The sequence below is a fragment of the Buteo buteo genome, chromosome 24 (assembly GCF_964188355.1).
Source record: "Buteo buteo chromosome 24, bButBut1.hap1.1, whole genome shotgun sequence".
In the NCBI taxonomy this organism is placed as follows: domain Eukaryota; kingdom Metazoa; phylum Chordata; class Aves; order Accipitriformes; family Accipitridae; genus Buteo; species Buteo buteo.
In genome coordinates this window covers 13218602-13238238 of record NC_134194.1, presented here as the reverse complement: position 1 = coordinate 13238238, position 19637 = coordinate 13218602, and the positions used below count along the sequence as shown (strand labels likewise).

Below are 19637 nucleotides of genomic sequence, written 5' to 3'. Positions count from 1 at the left end.
ATTCTTGCAAACTCATTTATTTTTAAAAGGTTTTCTAACTTCTCCATTGTTTGCAGATAAGGCTTGACATTCAGCGGGGTGAAAAGTCCTTGCATCTTTCCACCTTCTAGGCAGTTCTGGTTAGGCTGTGTTACCAACAGCAAAAAAAACACGAATTCCCTTCTCTCATTTAAGAATTCCAGGACAATATTGGTAGGCTGATAGCTTCAAACACTGAAGCTAGACACAGACTTGGATCCCCCTTCCCTGAGGTCAGCAGCAGTACAAATTGCAGTGAGGGGTATAAGGACAGACCTGATTCAGATAGTCTTACCAGCAGTATACACCCACCATATTTCCTGTCTCCCACTTTTGCACGTTGGCACAACATCTGAAGTAGAGGTTCCTGGGGAAAACGAATTAAGGAGGGTGAGGTGGGGTGAATTTTCCCTTTAATCTATCTGTATCACATATGCAGTTCTAGCAGTAATAGTAGGAGTTATCAATCTATCATAATCATGTGGCAGCAATTACATTTACTTTTAGCATATACCCTTGTCTCCTTCAATTTTCAAAATGAATGAACAAAGAAAGAAAAAGTTAGCTCCAGCTTCAATACATGTAGCATTTCTACCCTTTAGGAGTTTTGACTTTACAATTTAAATTAATTTAGTTCAAATTTGATTTCAGTGTATATATGATAAGCTGAGGAAAAGTAGACTACTAATTATCATGAGGACTTGGAGTCAGGTCAGGGATCAAACCTGTAGCCTAAACTATGAAACTGTTTGCAGCTGTGAGGAAAGTCACCATGTTTCTCCATACTTCATTTTAGTAGACGTTAAGCTTTTCATAGTGGTACAGTAGCATTCGTGTCAAAGGATGTGAATCAAAGCTTTCGGAGTGTGAGAACATCCTCATGTTTTGTACTGACGCTGCTGGCAACCAAAATAAGGGGCTGAGAGTGACAGCAAGAAATGGGATTCTCTTCTACGTATAACAAGAAACCGAAGAGAGGGCTGAGACCAGGCACTCACTGTTGTTCCCACATGCAGTTTTCGCATCTTCAAAATGCATAAGAGCAGCATGGATGAGACTTTAGCCAATGATTGTAAATGGAGTATAATGATAATAGGAAATGAGAAAATGATGGTAAACACTGGAAGGAAAAAGGAGAGATTTGGAAGGCTACAAACTCTCCTGGCTCACACCACAGCCCAACGATCAGGGATTAGGAAAGATTATCCTCAAATTCACTCCACCTGAGGAGTCAATTAACAGTCTGGCAGCTGAGGTAGTGTTAGCTGTTGTCAGACTGAATTTGGGGCTAGGTGGTGTGCTCTCTCATGGGGAAGGGTAAGTCTTGTCTCCTTTTGATATTCTGATTTAAGAGCACTGTGTGTATTCAAAGTATTTTACATGTTACAGATGTAGGTTTTACAAAGCTAATCTCACTTTACATAGGTGCTGTGTTCAGAAAGACGTTTTCCTGGGATAATGGATGCTGGAGATTGTGATCAGGGGCTACTGTAATGCTTACTGCAGGTAGCACAGAGACTTACTGGGTTCAGTGGGCCTGAACTAGCGTGGTGGGACAAGTTTGCTGCAGGAAGCTTGCTAGTTTCAAAGCTATTGAGGAATATGTTTTCAAAGTTATCAAGGAATGCAACCAGGGATTTTTTTTTTTTGACTAATTTGTTGCTACTCTGCTAGAACCTTTTATGTAGTGTCTGCCATTCCTCTGTGTGTTTGCCATGAGTCTCAATAACTATGCCTAAAATGACAAAATCCTAGGGACCAGCAGTACCTAGGTTTTTAAGAGAAATGTAAGTGGAAGAAAGTAAAACTCCTAACTCTGTTCCTGTTTGTGGCTAACAGTTACTGGATGTTTCTTCCTTATCCAGCAGAACTGTCTGCCCTCAGGCTGGCTTTATTTGAATGAATGAAATCCTTAGAGATTAAAATACTATAAAAATTCTGTATAAAATTGGGAGGCTATGTGGGAGAAAGGATACAACTAGAGGTGGATTAATAGTACAAGTAAATAGCTCCAGGCAACACATGTCAGTCATTTCCTTTGGGATCTGCTTGACCCTTGTTGAATAGGAAGAGAAGCTGGCTTTGGCCTGTAAACCCACAGATATCTCATGACCTCTGTGGAAGTTCATTGCCTAAATGAAGGTTTCTTGGACCCAGTGGCATCAAGGGACCTACAGAAGCTTTGCTGATGATGTATTTCTATGGACTGCTGCTTCCAAAACTTCACCCCTTGGCAGAGAGAGGGCTTACTGCTTATGGTGGGGAATGTGATTTCATTTTAGTTTTCACGTCATTGTGTTTTTGACAGAGCTGAACAGAAAAATTGGAGAAGCTTTGCAGTTTTACCACATACAAAGTATATTGTGTTTAACAAATAAGCCAAAGAGTAAAATACATGCTTTTAAAACTTGTTATATTTGAAACATGTCTGGTCATTACAAGGAAATAGAGAGTAATCTTAGCCTTTTCTTTACCCAAACTTGAATAAGATACCAGTGGGTAAGCTGCCAGAAATAGTTCTGGGAACATAAGGGAGTCACCTGAAGAGTCAAAAGCTTTTTTTAAACCATCATTTCACTAGGTGTTTCCTTATTGCTATATCTGCTGCTACAGTTAACCTAAGGTATGATTTTGTAGTTGTTCTTCCAACAGCTGAAAATAGCTAGAGTGTCTTTGCTTTGTTTTAGTGATCAGTGCAAACTTCTGTTGGAGCATGTCTCTACAATGAGGTATAGTCATTGAAATGGTTTCAACTTGCGTCTGTGGAAATATATTTATTTTTGTATCCCTTGACCTGTGGGAAAATATTATTTTGAATATCAGGATGAGATCATGGGACTGGATGGGGAGAAAACATCACAGAAAGAGTTAGTTTGGTTTTCAAACTAATCAAGATATAGTATTCAATATTCTGAGTCAAATGTATTGTGACTATGCTAGATTTTTCTAAATAAGCTACTTACAAAAATACAAAATCTAGTAGAAAAGGTTTCTTGGCAAAGTACCACATGAACATTTATTTGCTTTTGCCTTCATAGACACTAATTTATCTTCTCCAATGAATGAAACAGTTTAAGACAATAGGAACAATGTAAGCTAATACACTGAAAACATGAGAGTTTATTATGACATATTACTAGTAAGACTGCTTTTTTTAAGCTGTTGTTACATCAGCTTTATGGTCCTTAGTCTATGGTAATTAGTAAATTATCACTCAGACATGCCTTGTTTCAAGCAAGGATGCTTCTACAGCTATAGGAGCCACTGAGTTTCGCTGAAGATCTTTTCCGTAAAGTGAGTTACACATAATTTTTCAAAAGGGAAGAATGTAAGGTAGTCAACAACATAGCTAATAGATTCTTTCTTCTCCCAGGAGAGAAAGGATCCTACCTGTTTTCAATATCAGACTATAGGAAATCCATCTTTAATGATGGTGAGTTTTCCGTAATAGTTTAGTATTAAGGATGGCACTGTCATCTGCCACTGAAACTATTAAACATGTTTTACTGACTTTAAAGCAAAAACAGTGGCATTGCAACATATGCCAGTCACAGTAAAAGCTCTTCTGAAATCTGCTCTGTGCATTTACCTGTCAAAAAAATCAGTTGTTCTTCACAGCCTAACATTTAGCAGAGAGTACACTACAAAGTGGTCAGAGTCCAGTTTCGTTAAAGGAGTATGAGAGCAATTTATCTTTCTTCCCAAACAATAAGATGACTGTTGAGCTTCCAAAGGATTTGGATTAGCATCCAGAAGCCAAGAAAACTTCTCACCATGTTTTGTTCTTTGAGCTGATATTCCAGGGAAAGGTAACCAACAACTATAGTGCTTGAATGCCTTTTCATTGGCTGCAAGGTAATAGTGGTTACTGTGAAGAGGGCACATACTTCCAGACATGTAATTTCAGGCTGATTTGCTGGTGAAGAACTGTAAACATGGACAGGTAAACTCAATAAGTATTGCCTGGAAAAGTGGTAGGGATTTCTGCTTTCAAAAGCTGCCTTCTTCCACATAAAATTTAATGTATAATCTGTCCAACACAAGGGCTGATTTTCCTTCCTGATATTTGTTCTGAAATTATAGCATTGTTAAGAAGATAGAGTCAGTCTTGGGAATATATTCAAATCTAGCTGACGTAAGAAAGTTTAAAAGACAGCTAGACCTATTGAAGAAACCCCAACAAGCATAGTTTGGTCAACACTGGGCCTCTTTTAGAGGCCTTTGTGGACATAAACACTACTGAAATGAATTCTTTCTGAACAGGGTTAGCCTTAGCATTTTTTTCCAGGCTTTCAGGAGCCATTGGTCAGCTGGTGAGTGCGACAGCAGGAATAATGGTTGTGCGTATCACAAAATCATTCCCAGGACAGGTATATAACGCTGTTATGGTTTACTTGGCTTCTCCTTTGGAGCACTCTATGCACAGGTTGGTTGTGCCCGATTCCTCCAAGGCAGCAGAGCTCTGCTTTGCTTCCATCTTGCTCCAAGTGAGGGGATGCTGCACAGAAGGACAGCATTGCTCTTTGGGGGGAGCAAGGGATGAGGAAGGAGAAAGCCCTGGGTGACAACAAGTGGTGGGAAGATCTGAGTGCAAAATCTAAAGCTCAAGTGATGGGACAAGTTGGAGATAAGGAACAGATAAGGATGTAAGCACAGAATAGATAAAGCTGTTCTGAAAACTTTTCCATAGCTGTCCAAACCTGCTGGTTGCTCCTCATCAGCTCAGCTTCCATTTTACTGCTTTTGCTTGCACTTTTACCAATCAGACTGAGAAACAAAACCTGAGATACTTCACTCTTACTTAAGAAGGCCAGCCACTCATGGAGGGCTCCCGTGAACATCTTTGGCTCTTTGATGAGTTAGATTCTTCCTTAGCTGTGTGCACTTTTGGGTCCATAAAACAGTGACACGCAGTACCAAAGTGGAGCAGTATTTTCCACTCACTCCCAGTGGCTTTTCGACCACGTAGCACTCCTTGTGTTCTCATTGGTGAAGAAATTAAACATGCTGACATGCAATATTCTCCTTAAAACATTTCTTGACTCTAATGAAGAATTTGGACAAGTTTGCATCAGTTTATTCCAAAAGTTGTATCACTCAAATGAGTCTTATTCCTCAAGAAATTTTGACAAAAATCTTCAAAACCAACCCGTGCTAATTTCTCTATCAATGCCTATTTCTTTCTTGTCTCTTTGATTGGTGTGTTTTCTAGCTTCTGAATTATGCATAGTGCAGACCAGACATTCTAGTGTATTGATACAGGAGCTAAACACAAATCCTAAACTTTGTTGTGTGGCATGGTTAATTGGCGTTTGTATTATTTATTATAATTTTCTTTAATTCATGGCTGAGAGAGAGATGGGGGGAAGTTTTTTTCTTCCCTTAACATGAATGTTTTTCCAATATTATTTTAACAATGGGGAATAAATCAATATTTCCATCAGTAGTCACAAGAATAACATTAAAGTTATTTTGTTACGCATAAAGATACACTTTAGTCTTTCGTGGCCCTGCAGCATGAGTTTCACATTTTTGTGTTTATATTACAGGTAGTTAACATCAATGAGGAAAGTCCTAGAAGACAGTTAATTCCTATTTTTATATGCAATTTACCGCTTTTAGTCTATGCAACTATGGGATGACTTTTCTTGAAAAATGACAGACTGACTTTGTTGTAACCGGGAAAATAAAACGTTTTACTTAGCTTCTATATATACACCTCTTTCTTCTCAGAGCTTCGGATTGGAGCGCTGAGTTTTCTGATAGCTAGGATTAACTTGTCAGTTGGAGACACAAACAAAGATGCACTCATGTTTTATAAAGTAGTGATCTAAAATTTCTTTTCATATATACAGGACTGAATCTTCCATTGAGCAGATTCAATTTGAAAATGCAACTGTTTCCTGGAAAGACATTCAGGAAAGCAAATGGTGCCTGACATGGAGGAGAACACAAGAGATCTACATCAGTGGACTGAGGTTATGCACTAAGATTGAGCAAATTTTTGCTTGCTTTCTCAGCGAAGCAGAGAAATCTAGCTCTAGTTGCTCTTGCGCTTGGGAGCTGCCCTTGGATTTCCTCCCATCAGAATTGCCTGCCCTTCCCTTCCTTTAGAGCAGAAAGGCTCTCAGTCCACTGCTGCAGCCTGAGCTTTTGTGTGCTACAAGAAAATTTGTTTACTGAACCAGAGGGAGACTGGCAAAGATAGCCTATTGCTGTGAGTGTTTACTGGGGATGTTTATTGGGGAAATGAAAACAGATCTTTGCTGCAGTAAATCTGGCAAGATGAAGATAAGGAAGAGTATTAGTCGTTAGCACTTATATTTGAAAAAAGGAGTAGTTCACTGAGAGATTGCTTTTCTTTCAGCGTTAACTCTACCACCGAGTTGTTATTTTTGCAGCCAGTGGTAAGACAATGAAGTTTTACCAGGCCTGTTAATGAAGTGGTCTCTCTTGTAAAGGAGATTTGAACAATATATGTTTCACAGAAAAAAAATAGCAGGATAGTCCTCTTAGAAAAACTTCATTGAGTAAAGAATTTAATTCAAGTATTTTTATTAAAGAAAACAATTCTTACCATAAACATTAGCTTAAATTTTGAATAACTGTAAGGAAAGAAATGTTACCAACATTCCCCTTTCTGGAGGAGGCATCCATTTTATTTAATCTCAGAGCAGTTTTACATTCTAGCAACTGGGATTTAATTACTATCTCCTTTTCTAATTCATTTTAAAAACTTTAATTATAGTTTCCTTCAATGGTCAATGCTTTGGACACTTCATATAATTATAAGGAATTGCTATGTGATTTTGTATTAATGAATATTCACTGATTACAGGAATCTCAATATCTGTTATTATTAAAATGTTCCAGCCAGAGTAAAATTCAATGATAGCTTAAAGACAGAGTGCAGGGCCATCAATTTTTTGGGTGATTGAATAAATGAGAAGATCATATTGTTTTTCAGCTTCATATCTGTTTCAAGAAGATGATGGACAGATCAGCGGTCTGTTTTGCTCAGTGAAATGGAAAACATGAAAACAGTAAACCAGATATTAATTAGAAAGGGGCTGGGACACAAAAATGAGACTTGAATTTTAAACATCAAATTTTAGGGAAATGAGTAGATTTTATTCATCTTCTGGATTCAGATAAAAAAGGGGAGGAAAAAGGAGAATGAGGAGTTCATGTTTGAGTATGTCTTAGCGGTACTTGGCAATGAGAGCTTGGCTCAGACCCCCTGTGTTTATTTCTGAATAGAAACAATAATTGATGTTTCTCCAGTTGCACAACTGTTCTGCATCACTATGCCATGCAAATCAGGGTAGCATAACACAGTTACATGTACTTTAGTGTACTTAGTACACTTAAGATAATTCTTGAGGTACTTTCATTGCTGCTTTTTTCTTTTTGTGCTATGAAATGACCTAAAACTATATTTAGAAAGAACTCTTAAATGGCAAAGTAAGCCTCTATTAATGTCTCTGGAAGTTGCTGGGGTTTGTTTTGGTTTGTATTTGTTTTGTTTTAGGGTTGGTTTTTTTGGTTTGTGTTTGGGGTTTTTTTGTTGTTTTTTTTTAATGTATGGGAGGTCAGGAATGATGTATTGGTTAGATTTGCTTATCTTAATCACTAGCCTCAATTATATCCCATGGGTATTGCATATTGCGTGGGCGAAGTTTTGTTTGTTTAAAATCTGTAAATAAGTAAAAAGAGTCTAAATTCATCAAACTGGAAAGAGAATAATCAACAACACTGGGAAGAGTAGTGAAAGCTGAGGTTCTCAGAGATTCCTTCTTAGCATTTGGCCTTGGGAGTGTTGAAAATGGTGCTCTTTATATTAATTTATAGAACTCAGGGTTTGCTAAGCAGAGCTGAAGTTTGCTTTTTGGAAATCATCAGCTAGGTTTCAAACCCTTCTCTCCCAAAGCACATCTTTTTTAGTGGTGGTTCCATGAAAGAATAACTGTTCTACTTGGTATAAATTGTGAATACAAATATATCTGTTCCAAGTTACAAACATGAGTTTACCTGGTTACTGCATTTTGTAAAAATGGAAGGTCTGCACTGTGAGAAAATGCTTATAAATCTGAGGTTGTTTCCCCGTCTAAATATTGAAAATTTTCTGATATCAGTAAATGTATGCTGTTTGTGAGAGTTTCACCAGTGGTTGTTTTTCAAATGGTCAGAAGCTCAGCTAACTTTGTAACAGATCCTACAGATAACTTGTTGGCATTGCGATCATCTTGTGCTTAAGTTTATGGCTGCCTCGTGTCATTCAGTAACTACTTTTTCCAAGTTGTAGTGGAATACCAACAAAACTAAATATGTCAGAAATAAAGTTTGGCATGTACTGTGAAAGGGTGTGAGAACAAAGTTATATTTTCATGAGAACAAGTGTTCTGTTATGAAATGAAGATAAATAATGAGAACAAACATTGCATTAAAAAAATATGAGGATTTAATGAGCTGGAATTCTGGTCAGTCCAAGGGAAAGCTTCCCCCTGCCCTATTTTTATATGCTATTCATTGCTAGTGAACGACTACTTGAAAGCATTACCCAAATTTATATCTGACTTCTTGCAAGCTTGTACCAAATTGACATTTGTTACTGCACTATGCTTAAAATAGATTTCAGGTTTGTGTGGAAATTTACAGCTAATTTCCAGCCAGAATGGTTGTTCTTTTTTATAAAGCATTATGATTATAATTACAGACATGCATTTATAAAGTCATGATCCACATTCTTTCTGATGAGCAAGGAAGTTAACATTCCATTAATGGAAACTCAATTATATCAACTTTTCCCACTCCATTCTCAAGTGTATACCAGTTTGCTCACAAGAGATTTCAGGGAGGAGACCACCATTCCTGGTTGGACCTCGCTTTCTGGGACAGGGGCTATTGGACTTTCATGAGGAAGGCTCATTTTGTAATGCTTCTGGGTCCATGCTAACCTAGGAGCATCCTCCGTTCAGGATGAATTACTGCAGTGAACTGCTGAAGCTTGCTGCAATTTGGTTTTTAGTAACAACAAACACTATTCTTATGCTCTGGTTTAAAACAAAACCAGAAGTTTTGGGTCCAGTTCTGGTATCTCTGAAATGTGGAGGAGATCAGCTTCAGAGGAGTCAGTTCTGGACTCTTCCTCACCTAGGGATGTGTTTGGGATGCAGCATAAATGTGGTCTCTTGTTCCTTTTGTTTGTTTGATCTCTTCAGAGTGATAGGAGGAGAGCCCATTCTCAAACAGCGGCAGTTTAGCTCTCTTTCTTTGAAAAACATCTTGTGTTTCATAGAATCATAGCTTTAATGGGCAGATGGACAATTAGATCATTGAGTCCAACCTCCAGCCTAACACTGGCCATAGAAATTCATCTGGTTTCAGATCATCAGTTCCCTAAACAATAAAATGCTTGTTTTACAACTTGGAGAAGGAAACAAAACATACTTTGCTTTAGTGGAAGCATCTGTGTGACTGGTTTATTTGTGATACTGGTTTATGGAACCTATTCACACTTAACCATTGTCTCCCAGACACCAGCCACCTTCTAGCCCATGATACCATGGAGAGGCATAAATCTGGCATAAATCATCCTGGTGCAACTGAAAAACCACCACTCTGGGCAGGATGCTTTTATCTCAGCTGGTGAGAGTGTGTTTGGCTGTTAGATGAAAACCTATCAGTAAGAACTTTCAGCTTTGAGTGCCTCAGCTGGGACTGCAGCAAGTGAGCTACAAGCAGAGAGCACTGCTTTCCCCGGCTCGGGCACCGATGCACAGAAGCTGCGGCGCGGGCTGGCAGTCACGGTACTTTTAGCACCCAGGTCTCCCTGCAGGAGGAGAATAACAGTTGTTCACAAGTTGAAGCAACAGAAAGCATGCGCCCAAAGCCTGGAATTTAACACTAGAAGAAAAATTTGAAGCTGTTAAGGAAGAAAATCTGCTTCAGCCAAACTGAAATCCTTTATTGAACTAACAAACACTGTCTGCTACAAATTAGAGCCCTAGCAGAGAGAGAGCGTGCGGTATAATTGCATACCACTAGTCACTGAAAGACTATCTTAGCATTGAAGCAAGCTGATAATTTTCTTTTTCAGATAAATATAAATATTTCTGCCAAAGTAAGACTTTTACTCATCATTCATGAATTTACAGTATCTTAGCAAAGGGACGGAATGTACTGCCGTGGCTGACAAGAAAATAGTTTCATAAATAATCCTCTTGACACGTGTAAGATGTTAACATTTTTTGAGGTTTAGGCAGGGTTTGGGGCAGCAGAGAATTTATTTGCTTGTTTCAGTTTTAAGGCAACCAGGTCTTTTATTTTACCTCTCACCAATGGGTAGAGTATTTCTGTTGGCTTCTCTGGTCTTTTCCCCTTCCAAGCAAGCATTCCACAATGACTGACATTTGGCTATAGGTGAGAGTTTCCAAAACCATGTATTATTTAATTTCAGTAAGACAGATATTATTTGATTGATAATGTAATGTGATTATGAAACAGGGAATATACCATGACTTGTAATTAAGATTTACAGTTGTTCAGTATCTTTGTGCCATAAATTTATACATACAATATATGCATAGGAATCTACAACGGATGAAGTAGAGTCCCTTCGCTAAAAAACTTACAATCTAAGAAGCATGGAGACAAAACAAATATTTGTAGTAGAAGACCTGGAGTGAACTGTCAAGAAAAGCCTGGAGCAAAATACTAATAAAACGAAGTGTGTGGGACTGAAGCAGCATCCTCAGTCAGACAAGAAACTGAAGATTGTTCCAAGGGGTCTATTTTTTAAAAATAAATAGACAAGAGGAAAGAGCTGAAAGGATAGGATGACAAACTGGCAAGGAGTTTGCACAATACACACACATATGGTGCAAAAGGAAGATAGTAGTCTTTGGTGAGCCCTTGGCATTACAAAACTATTTACATTTGGATGCTTATCTGACCTGCAGGCAGCAAGGTAGGGTAGAAGCTAGAAGTGTTATCTGAATTATCTTGGAGAGATGTAGTCTGCGTATCTCCCTGTGGCAGCGTGCTGCCCAAGCTGTGTCCCTGGGTGAGAGGAGGCAGTGTGTGTTGGGACTTACTGCTCCAAGACGTCCAGGAGGAAAGCCTGCATCTGCAAGAAGGAGGGGTGAATGCTATGCAACTTAAGCTTCAGTGTGATGCTGGTGATGAACCTGAGTGAAAATTACTGACTTTTGTTTGACAAAATTAGCTTTCAGGAGAAAATTATTTGCTTTTCAGGCAGTTTTTCAATGGCAATAAAAGCCACATTTTTCATACAGAGTAGATGCTTTTGGAGAAGAATTCTTTGGTTTATGAATATCCAAGAACGTAACTTCTCTTGAGAAATAATTTTTAAATTGTCTTTGCTAAAGCTTCAACAGACTTTCAAAGGCTTACCTTTCTCCTTTTTTATTTAACAATCAGGTGAGACTTAGAGCCCCTTCTAATCATTACTTATTACGCAGAAGTGCCTATCAATGATCTCTGTCTTTTTCTTCAGGCCAGTGACTATTTCTTTCATTGAAGAAATGTATAATGAATAAAGTTCAGTGAAGCAGTAGTGCTATGTCCAGCAATGCCAGGGAAAACCCCACCTATTTGATAGTTTAAAAAGAAATATCTGAACATCAGTTGCACATCCGGTGCCCACAGGATACAGAAATTACAGGGAGGAAGTTGGCTTTAAATGGTGCCTCTGTACCCACAAGGGATACAGGTAGATACATGGTCTCCCCAGCCAGATTTCCCTTTCCCCACCAGCTACTCTGCAGACAGCTGAAGATATTATTCTGTTCATGTTTTTGTGCACTTCTGACTTCGCCATCCCTTGTGACTTCTCCAGTGACACTTCACAACTCTCTTTTCCAGTCTTTGCTTGGGTTTTTTAATTGTCTGGGGGGTTTATTTGAAATTTTTTTAGCGTGTGTTGTTTTTGCTTCTCAGCTAGGTTTATCTATTGTTTACTTTACTTTTTTGGCTTTTAAGATGCTGTTGTTTTTCTCCTCAGCTATTTTTAGAACGTCTCTTGTAGTCTGGTTCAAAAGAAATAATCCATGTCTCTGTATTAGGATCTTTCTCAGCTCCTTTTAATGACAGAATGGTGCATATCAACAATTTTTGAATGACCATGTGATCATCCCAGGAGAACTGGAATAGAACAAAATGTCTTGGTGAAATGAATTTTTTTGAATTTAATCACCAGCTGCATACTGTAGATCAGTGAGGGTGCATGTTCTTTTAAGCTACAAAAGTTAATTACATTAATAAGAGTGGCTCTGCTTCCAACTTCAGGAATTGGTTCAGCTGACAGTGGCTGTTTGGCCTGTTTTACTGCTGTTTTTACCAGAGGGCATGTTCATCAAAAGGCAAAGCATAGTTCAGGAACTGAGTACTAAACAACATAAATAAGAAATGGGAAATGAATTTACAAATTAAAAAATATAAGGAACCCACGAGACAAAGCAATTTTTTAAAAAAAGTGTGTGCATGTGTACACATTGCCTATAAGTAGCCAGGTTTTTTTAAGGAAGCATGTTACACTTATTAAACAACGGCAACCTTGCGGAGTGGAAAGAGCGAGAATAGTCCAGTTAGGAAACACAAGAAGCTGTTAACTATTTAAAGCTAAAACCATACAGTGGTTACTAGAAGGAGCAGGAAAACCTTTACCCCCATGTGTGATGCATACGGTATGGTATGTGTGGGTGCAGTGACAAGAGTTATTTATTCCATCCAGTGTTGATGAGGCAAGAAAACCTCCCCAGCTAAATTCAAATAAAAGGTAAAGTGAAATCTGTTCCTCCACCTTTCCATGTATGCCGATGCAAGTAGGAACAGTCTTCCTTGGAATTACAGTCAGGCACGACATGGAGTCAAATTGGGAACAGATGGAGCTTTTACACTAAACTGCCATTCCCTCTGCACACAGTGTTGTCCATGCAGTGGTCTATAACGAAGGTGATTTTGCCTATTGCTTGCCCTGTCTGCAGACTGCTGGGGAAGTCTCTGCAAGGTGAGGCCTTGTTCAGCACCCGCTCTCTTGCTTTTTTTCCCTTCAGCAAGTGTGCGCACACAGCCCCTCTGCTGTGCAGGTTCCCCACAGGGACAGCAACAGCAGCTCCCCTTCCAAAGGGCTTGAGCAGAAGAGGGGTGACAACTTGTCCTGTCCTGTCTTGTATTCTCCCAAAACACATAATGGCTTCAGTCATTGGAATCTGTCTCTTGTTTGTGTCTCTGTAAACATCTTGACATGGTTTGTGCAATCTATAAGTAAATGTGACTTTGAGAATGGTAGCTTTATCTATAAAGCAATTTTTACTACACCACAATGTTCACGGTGTAATAGAAAGCCACCCTGTCACAACTTGTTTCTGATCCAAACTGTACTAATATATCAAAATAAGGACATGTGCAGCTGCACATGAGCTAAAGACATGATGATAGTGCTCCTGGGACTTGGGAATAGTCTTCCTCTGCTTGTCCTGCTACTAATATTCCTTTCCTAAGTATCTGCTATGGGCTGTTGTTGGGAGATGCTGAATGCGGTGGAACTTTGTCTTGCTCATTATGGCAGTCCTGAAGAAGAAGTCATCTGTGTCCCTGTTACAGATCTGTTTTGTGGTCCTGGACAGCATCCCAATAGCAAAGTGAATGACAAGGCCTAGAAAGGACAGGTAGAAGAGGCGAGGGATGGAGTTAGGAGCTGTGGGTGGAGATCGAAGCATATTGGCAGAGCTGCTCTGAGGTAGGGCTGGATAGCACAGGGGTCCAGATCAGAGCCTCAACAGGGAAGCATGTGGGTGCTTGCCCAGTACCTTCAACACTGGCCAGTGCTGTCAACTGCTGAGAAGCAAATTCTAAGAAAAACGGAACAAAACAAGTAATCTCCTCAAGTCACCCTAAGTAAGCGTGATTAACAAAATGTGCATGAAATCTTACTATTTCTTCAGATAAATTCTTAGGTTTCAGAGTTTATATTTAAAGTCATGAGGTCACCAATTATATGCAGTTCCAAGAACACATATTTTCCAAACCGAATACCTTTTTTGGTATTGCCCTTTTAAAACCCTGACAACTAGAATAACAACAATGTCATTTGAACTGAGTGACAGCTGGACATAGGGAAGAAGGGAGGGTGCATTGGAGTGGAAGACTCTTAGAAATGAGTGGAATATTTTACTGTCATTGGCATACAGCAGAGAGATAATGTATTTCTGCAAATGAAAAAACTTTAGAGAGACTGTCTTGAGCCTGTATGCCTGTACGTACCACCTCCTGTAATGCAGGAAAAAGCTCTGTTTACAACGACATAAATTGGCTTCTTTAAGTGATGCAAATTGCATTGAAACTGCTGAGTGCTGTTATGCCGCACTGTGCAGAAGACCTGCACCAAGCCTTCCTGACAGCTTATCGTTTTACATTTCAGCAAACACATCTTATCTTGGAATTACCTAGTGCCTTATAAATACCATAAATATACAGAGGGTCACATTTTGCTTTTGGATGACTGTCAGAGTCACAATTTCATTAAGAAGCAGAGGATAGCAAGTAGTGTGCCATTGTACGTTTAGATGGGTGCATGTTTTCCTTTCTGTAAATTCTAGGGAGACAGGCAAGAAATTACCAGTGATAAAGGTCAAGAACTGAAGGCCCACTGTTCATATATACATACCATAAACAATAATAGGTTGCTTCCATAAGTTCCTATATTAATCATAATTACTTCTGTAAGTGCCTTGTAATGATAGAATAAAATATATTCCTCTTGGCACACTGACTACCCACATCTGAGTTCAGTATGCCTAGGTAAACTTCCTTCTCTGTGTATTCCTGCATTCTGCAATGAACATAGCTCTTAACTCTATTGCTGTGTCTGGGTCTGTGCTAGACATGTTAAAGTGTTCTGGAAGAGATTCTAGTGCCCTCACCTGAGGCAGTTTGTCCTGCCTTTTCGTCATCCTGCCCAGGCTTCCATCTCGACTGTGCTGGCTAGCATATCTTAGTGAAAGACACCTGAAGTAGGGGAATAGCTGGTGAACATGTAATAGGAGGTAAGTGGATTAAAAGTAATCGCTCCTGTGAATGCAAAAGAATCTTTATCAACTTTCAGTTGCAGCTCGTAATTCAACTTGATATCTGTGGAAGCACAGTGATTTCAATTTCAGTATGAAGTGCTGTACTGCACCCAAATTACTGTCTCAGCTGAAATGGATGGGATTTATACTCCTCATTTAAAATCCCTTTTTGGTTTTTTTGTGTGCAAGAAATAGACATTACCAAAAAATTAATATTTCTATTTTTATTTTTTTAGGTGAACAGAGTTAAACTGAAGTCAGAGAGACCTCTCAATGTGGCTGAAGTCAGCCACATGCAATCCATAGCATTTGCCTTGGGAGCAGTCCCACCAAAGAGCCAAGCGCAGAGACTAGGCGCTGGGGTGGGAGTCACCCCATTCTGACTTGCAGAAGTTGAGGTTTCCTTTGCAGTGTGTCTCCTCATTGCTTGTAGAGTGCCCAGACAATGAACTAATTGTATAACCTGAGATAACCAACATTAAAAGGATAAATCTGACTTCCAAAGTATAAAGCTGTAGGCTTGCTTTCAACCATGCCTATTTTCTGTTGTTGGTCAGTCATGTTGCAGGAGCCACCCTTAAATTTCAACATAACAATAGATTTTATAGGAAGGCCTATATTACAGCCATAATTAGCTGTCTCTTAGGGGAGAAATAATAAACAAATCAGTTAGTTAACACAGTCTAATTAAGGCGGTAGTTGCTAAAATCGGTTATTGTTATGTGCAACTTGATTAACATCTCCTGGGCATGACCAGGATACGCTGTATGTAGCAAGGTGATGTACATTTTGGGTGCTATGTGGAAATTCCTAATGACAGATGAATATGTCTATTGTCTTCAGTGTGCTCCTCATCAGGCTGTTTTGATGTGGTAACTTGAAGGCTGTGTTTAACCTACTTGGTCTTCTATGATTTCAGAAACATGTAATTAACATTCAGGCAGGCCAAAGCATTAATTTTTCATGTCATTCAGATGTGCATTAGTGGGCTCTCGCTTGCCATTATGGTTTATGGTTCAGAGTCCCTGGTTAGAAAGGCTCCATGTACTGACAGTGCTCAATGTACTTCTGTCTCTAGCGATGCTTAAGCACAAAGTTCAGTGGTACAGGAATGGTGGCTATGTACTAAGGAACTGATACGATCAAATGCAACAAACAGATTCAGTTTTGGAAACTGCTAGATTCCCAGTAAGTGCAGTGTCCACCAACTGAAGGGAAACTTCTAGACACAAATATGCACATAGGATTGAATATTTTTGCTCAAATGCATGTACAAAATTATGTACCCAGCACCAAAAGCCAGCCTCAAAATTTTGATGTGAATTCTTACGCGTTTTTCAGGATAATTCCAGAAGGGATAATGTTGGTGGATGTAAGATAATGTGGAGTATAAACTGAGAGATTTCTCTGTAAGTCTTCATTTGTATGATACCAGCTGGTAGGCAGAAGAGGCGAGAATGATGAAAAAGCTGTGTTTTGCTAGATAACTGCAGAAGTATTTGTCCTACCATGCAGAGGAGATAAAATAGACAAACACCTTTTTCAGCTTGAAAAAGGCCAACCAAAGTGGAATCAGTTCAATTATTTCAGCTCAGTTTACAATCAAAAGCAGTTCATATCTTAGAATTACAATGACATGCTAATGTGAATTGCAATTTCTTTCTTTATTAATGCAATATAACAAACAAAATATGAAAAATGACAATGCATCAGTGTTTGAGACCAGTTTCTGGAATTTGAAAAAACACTTAGCCACAATGGATCTTTAAGCATTATCTGGCTCGACTTTCTTATTATAACGTAGTGCCTTGAACTGAAAAGTTTTAAGATTGATGTTGTTATTTGAGAGCCTACAGTACTGATATAGCATCTAGTGCTATAATACACGAAGATTTTCACATTGGGAAATACTTCTCATAACTAAATTACTGCATCCCAAAATAAAGGGACGCTTTGTGCTAATTACTGGGTATTTACTTTAGCAATGCCAAACCCATGCGCTGAAAAGTGAGTTCAGAGCCCAGAAAATTCACAAAATGAACTCTGAAGTCATGAAGAAAAAAGAAGTAATGAAGAAGAAAGAAAACATCATAGGACCTTTTTTGCTTTGCCTTTTTTGGAGCCTTAGGTTATAAGGCTCCTTGTGTTTTCAAACCTTTTGCCACAAACGTGTAGCCTAGAAACTTTCTTTTCAACTGCTGCTAGCTTTCTCACATAATTACACAGTTGGGGCCTTAAGGAGTTACTATGCAACTTTGCAAGAAAATAACTAGATTTGATGCCATAGTCAAGGCAGACACATACACCATTAATCCAAAGAAGACAAGAACCAATTGTGTCAATAACATCCAGAGCCCCACTGTATTATTTTTTGTTGTCTTTTAAACATCATGGGGCCAGAGCAGAAGGCAGGTGGGATAAGGAGACAAGACAGCTGCAAAATCAGCTTTCTAAGTGATAGCCTGCTGCCAAGATGGGAGACAGCCTAGTCCACAGCATTAGCTAACTGGGCATAGCCAGGGTCTGAGTACAGGCTGCAGGGTGCCAGGACATGGCAGAGGGGGAGGCTGGAGAGACCGTGAATATGGACGTAAGGATGATGAAAAATAATCCATGAAGTACTTGGACAGGTGCTTCGAATGTCGGTTTGGCCTAGAGATACTGTGAAGAATAGTTGTATGTGCCATCAGTCAACACACCCTTCTGATCAAATGGTAGTGCATTCCCATCCAGTTAAAGCAGTCTTGCCTGACAGCCGCCCCAGAATTTAATTTTCATTCTTCAAACTTATGGCAAGTTTTGTGTGAGTGATAGTAAAGATACAATAATTATTGATAAGTAAGTGGATTTTTTGAAAATGTGGATTAATTTCTTCCCTTCTTTTACTGTGTTTTCCTGTTTGTGCTTCCAAAGTACTGGCTTTTCTCAGGACATAAAATAAATTATGGGGAAAAAAATTCTTGTAGCACTGTAAGCCTGCCCTGAAGCAGGAACAGAAACATAGCAAAACATTATGACTGCAGATTCAAGGGCCAGGAAAGTAAAGAGACACCTGAACTACAAGGCACTTGAGGAAGGCCTGGCAGATATCAAGTTTAATAATACATGAATTTGAGGCTGAACACAGATACAAAAATGGTAGAAGATTTTCTGTCTTTTCTTTTGCATTCTTTCAGGAGAAAACAAATACTCCCAAAATCTAAGAGAAAATGCATGTTTTCCAGCAGATTATAGTATGTAAACAGACATGTCACTGAAATTTCATACCAAGCAAGTGTTAGATATGGGGTGTATAAAGTCATCCAAGATAGCAGAAGTTTATCAGGAAATAAAACTATTAAAATTTCCATAGTTGTCTAACTATCCAGTTATCTTTGCTAGCATTGGGTCACAGATAAACAGTTAACTTAATATTGTCTGTAATATTTTTTTTGTACCGTGTACATGCGCACAAATTTTTAACATAACTAAAAAAAGGCACCTTTAAGCATAAATTGTACAGTCAGTAAAATGTAATTAGTAACCACTTCTCAGCCACCAGCACATTTTGTAAAAAAGCAGCATGCTTTTGTTAAAGTATTTTATTAAACAGTCCTATTGCTTTAGGGGTAAAAACTAAAAAAAAAAAATAAAAATCCCCAAATTAAAACAATTGGATTCTGTTCACAGTTGCTTTTCCTTCTGACCATAACTGCCTTAGAAGTGTATCTTAATTAGGTAGGTGTTAGGCTGATTTCTTTTTTTCTCTCCTATCCTTTGAATATGTTTTGAGAACTGTGCTGGTAGTTTGTTGCTGACTTGCTTGTCCTCAGGCCTGATATGCATAACTCGGGAGCAAGGGGCCAGCCCCTTGCGAGGCTGATAGGACTTCTGGAATCAGTGTCAATGCACAGAACCGCGTATTCAATATGAGCTTTCAGTAGTACTTCTGCAGTTTGCTTAAACATTATTTTGGAAAATGTTCCTTTCACTAAGTGAGTTTGTCTCAGCTATGACGGATGGAAGATGCATTTTGAAAGGATAAATCAAATATATTCAAGCTACTTCATTTAAAAATTAAGGTTACACAAAGAGGTTTGTGCACATCCACAGCAGGATGTACAGAATGGGGACGCTGATCAAATTAACTCACTCCAGAAAATGAAATTTTACAAACTAGAATTTTGAAAACGTGCAAACATATGGGTAGGGAAATAGCTGAATTATATTTAATAATGAAAATAATTTGACGGCCTAATTAGAATAGAAAATCCTAATGCTATTGTATACTTGGGTTCAACTCAACTTACATACCACACAGGACTCTGCTAGGAAGTTTGACATTGTGTGGTTTTGGCACATGCTTGGGAGAGTTGTCCATGAGCACCAGGCATTTTTCAAGACCAGGATTTTAAGTACATTGGCCTTTTCTAGAGAAGAATTAGTGACTTCTGATCATTACAGCTGAGCAGCTTATTTCAAGCACATAAACTACCAAACATTTGCAGGGAATCCAGAAAATGTATTTCTATCATCAATATTAAATAC

At 38.7% G+C, this 19637-nt stretch overlaps 1 long non-coding RNA gene across 2 annotated transcripts in view; it reads left to right on the top strand.

The window, feature by feature from the left end:
* Positions 1–6058: 6058 nt before the first annotated feature.
* The window catches only part of LOC142044401 (uncharacterized), a 69988-nt gene continuing 56409 nt past the window's right edge, over positions 6059–19637 (top strand). For both annotated transcript variants that reach the window (XR_012654306.1, XR_012654307.1), the window contains exon 1: positions 6059–6235. This is a non-coding gene — a long non-coding RNA (uncharacterized LOC142044401). The remainder of the gene's footprint in view (positions 6236–19637) is intronic.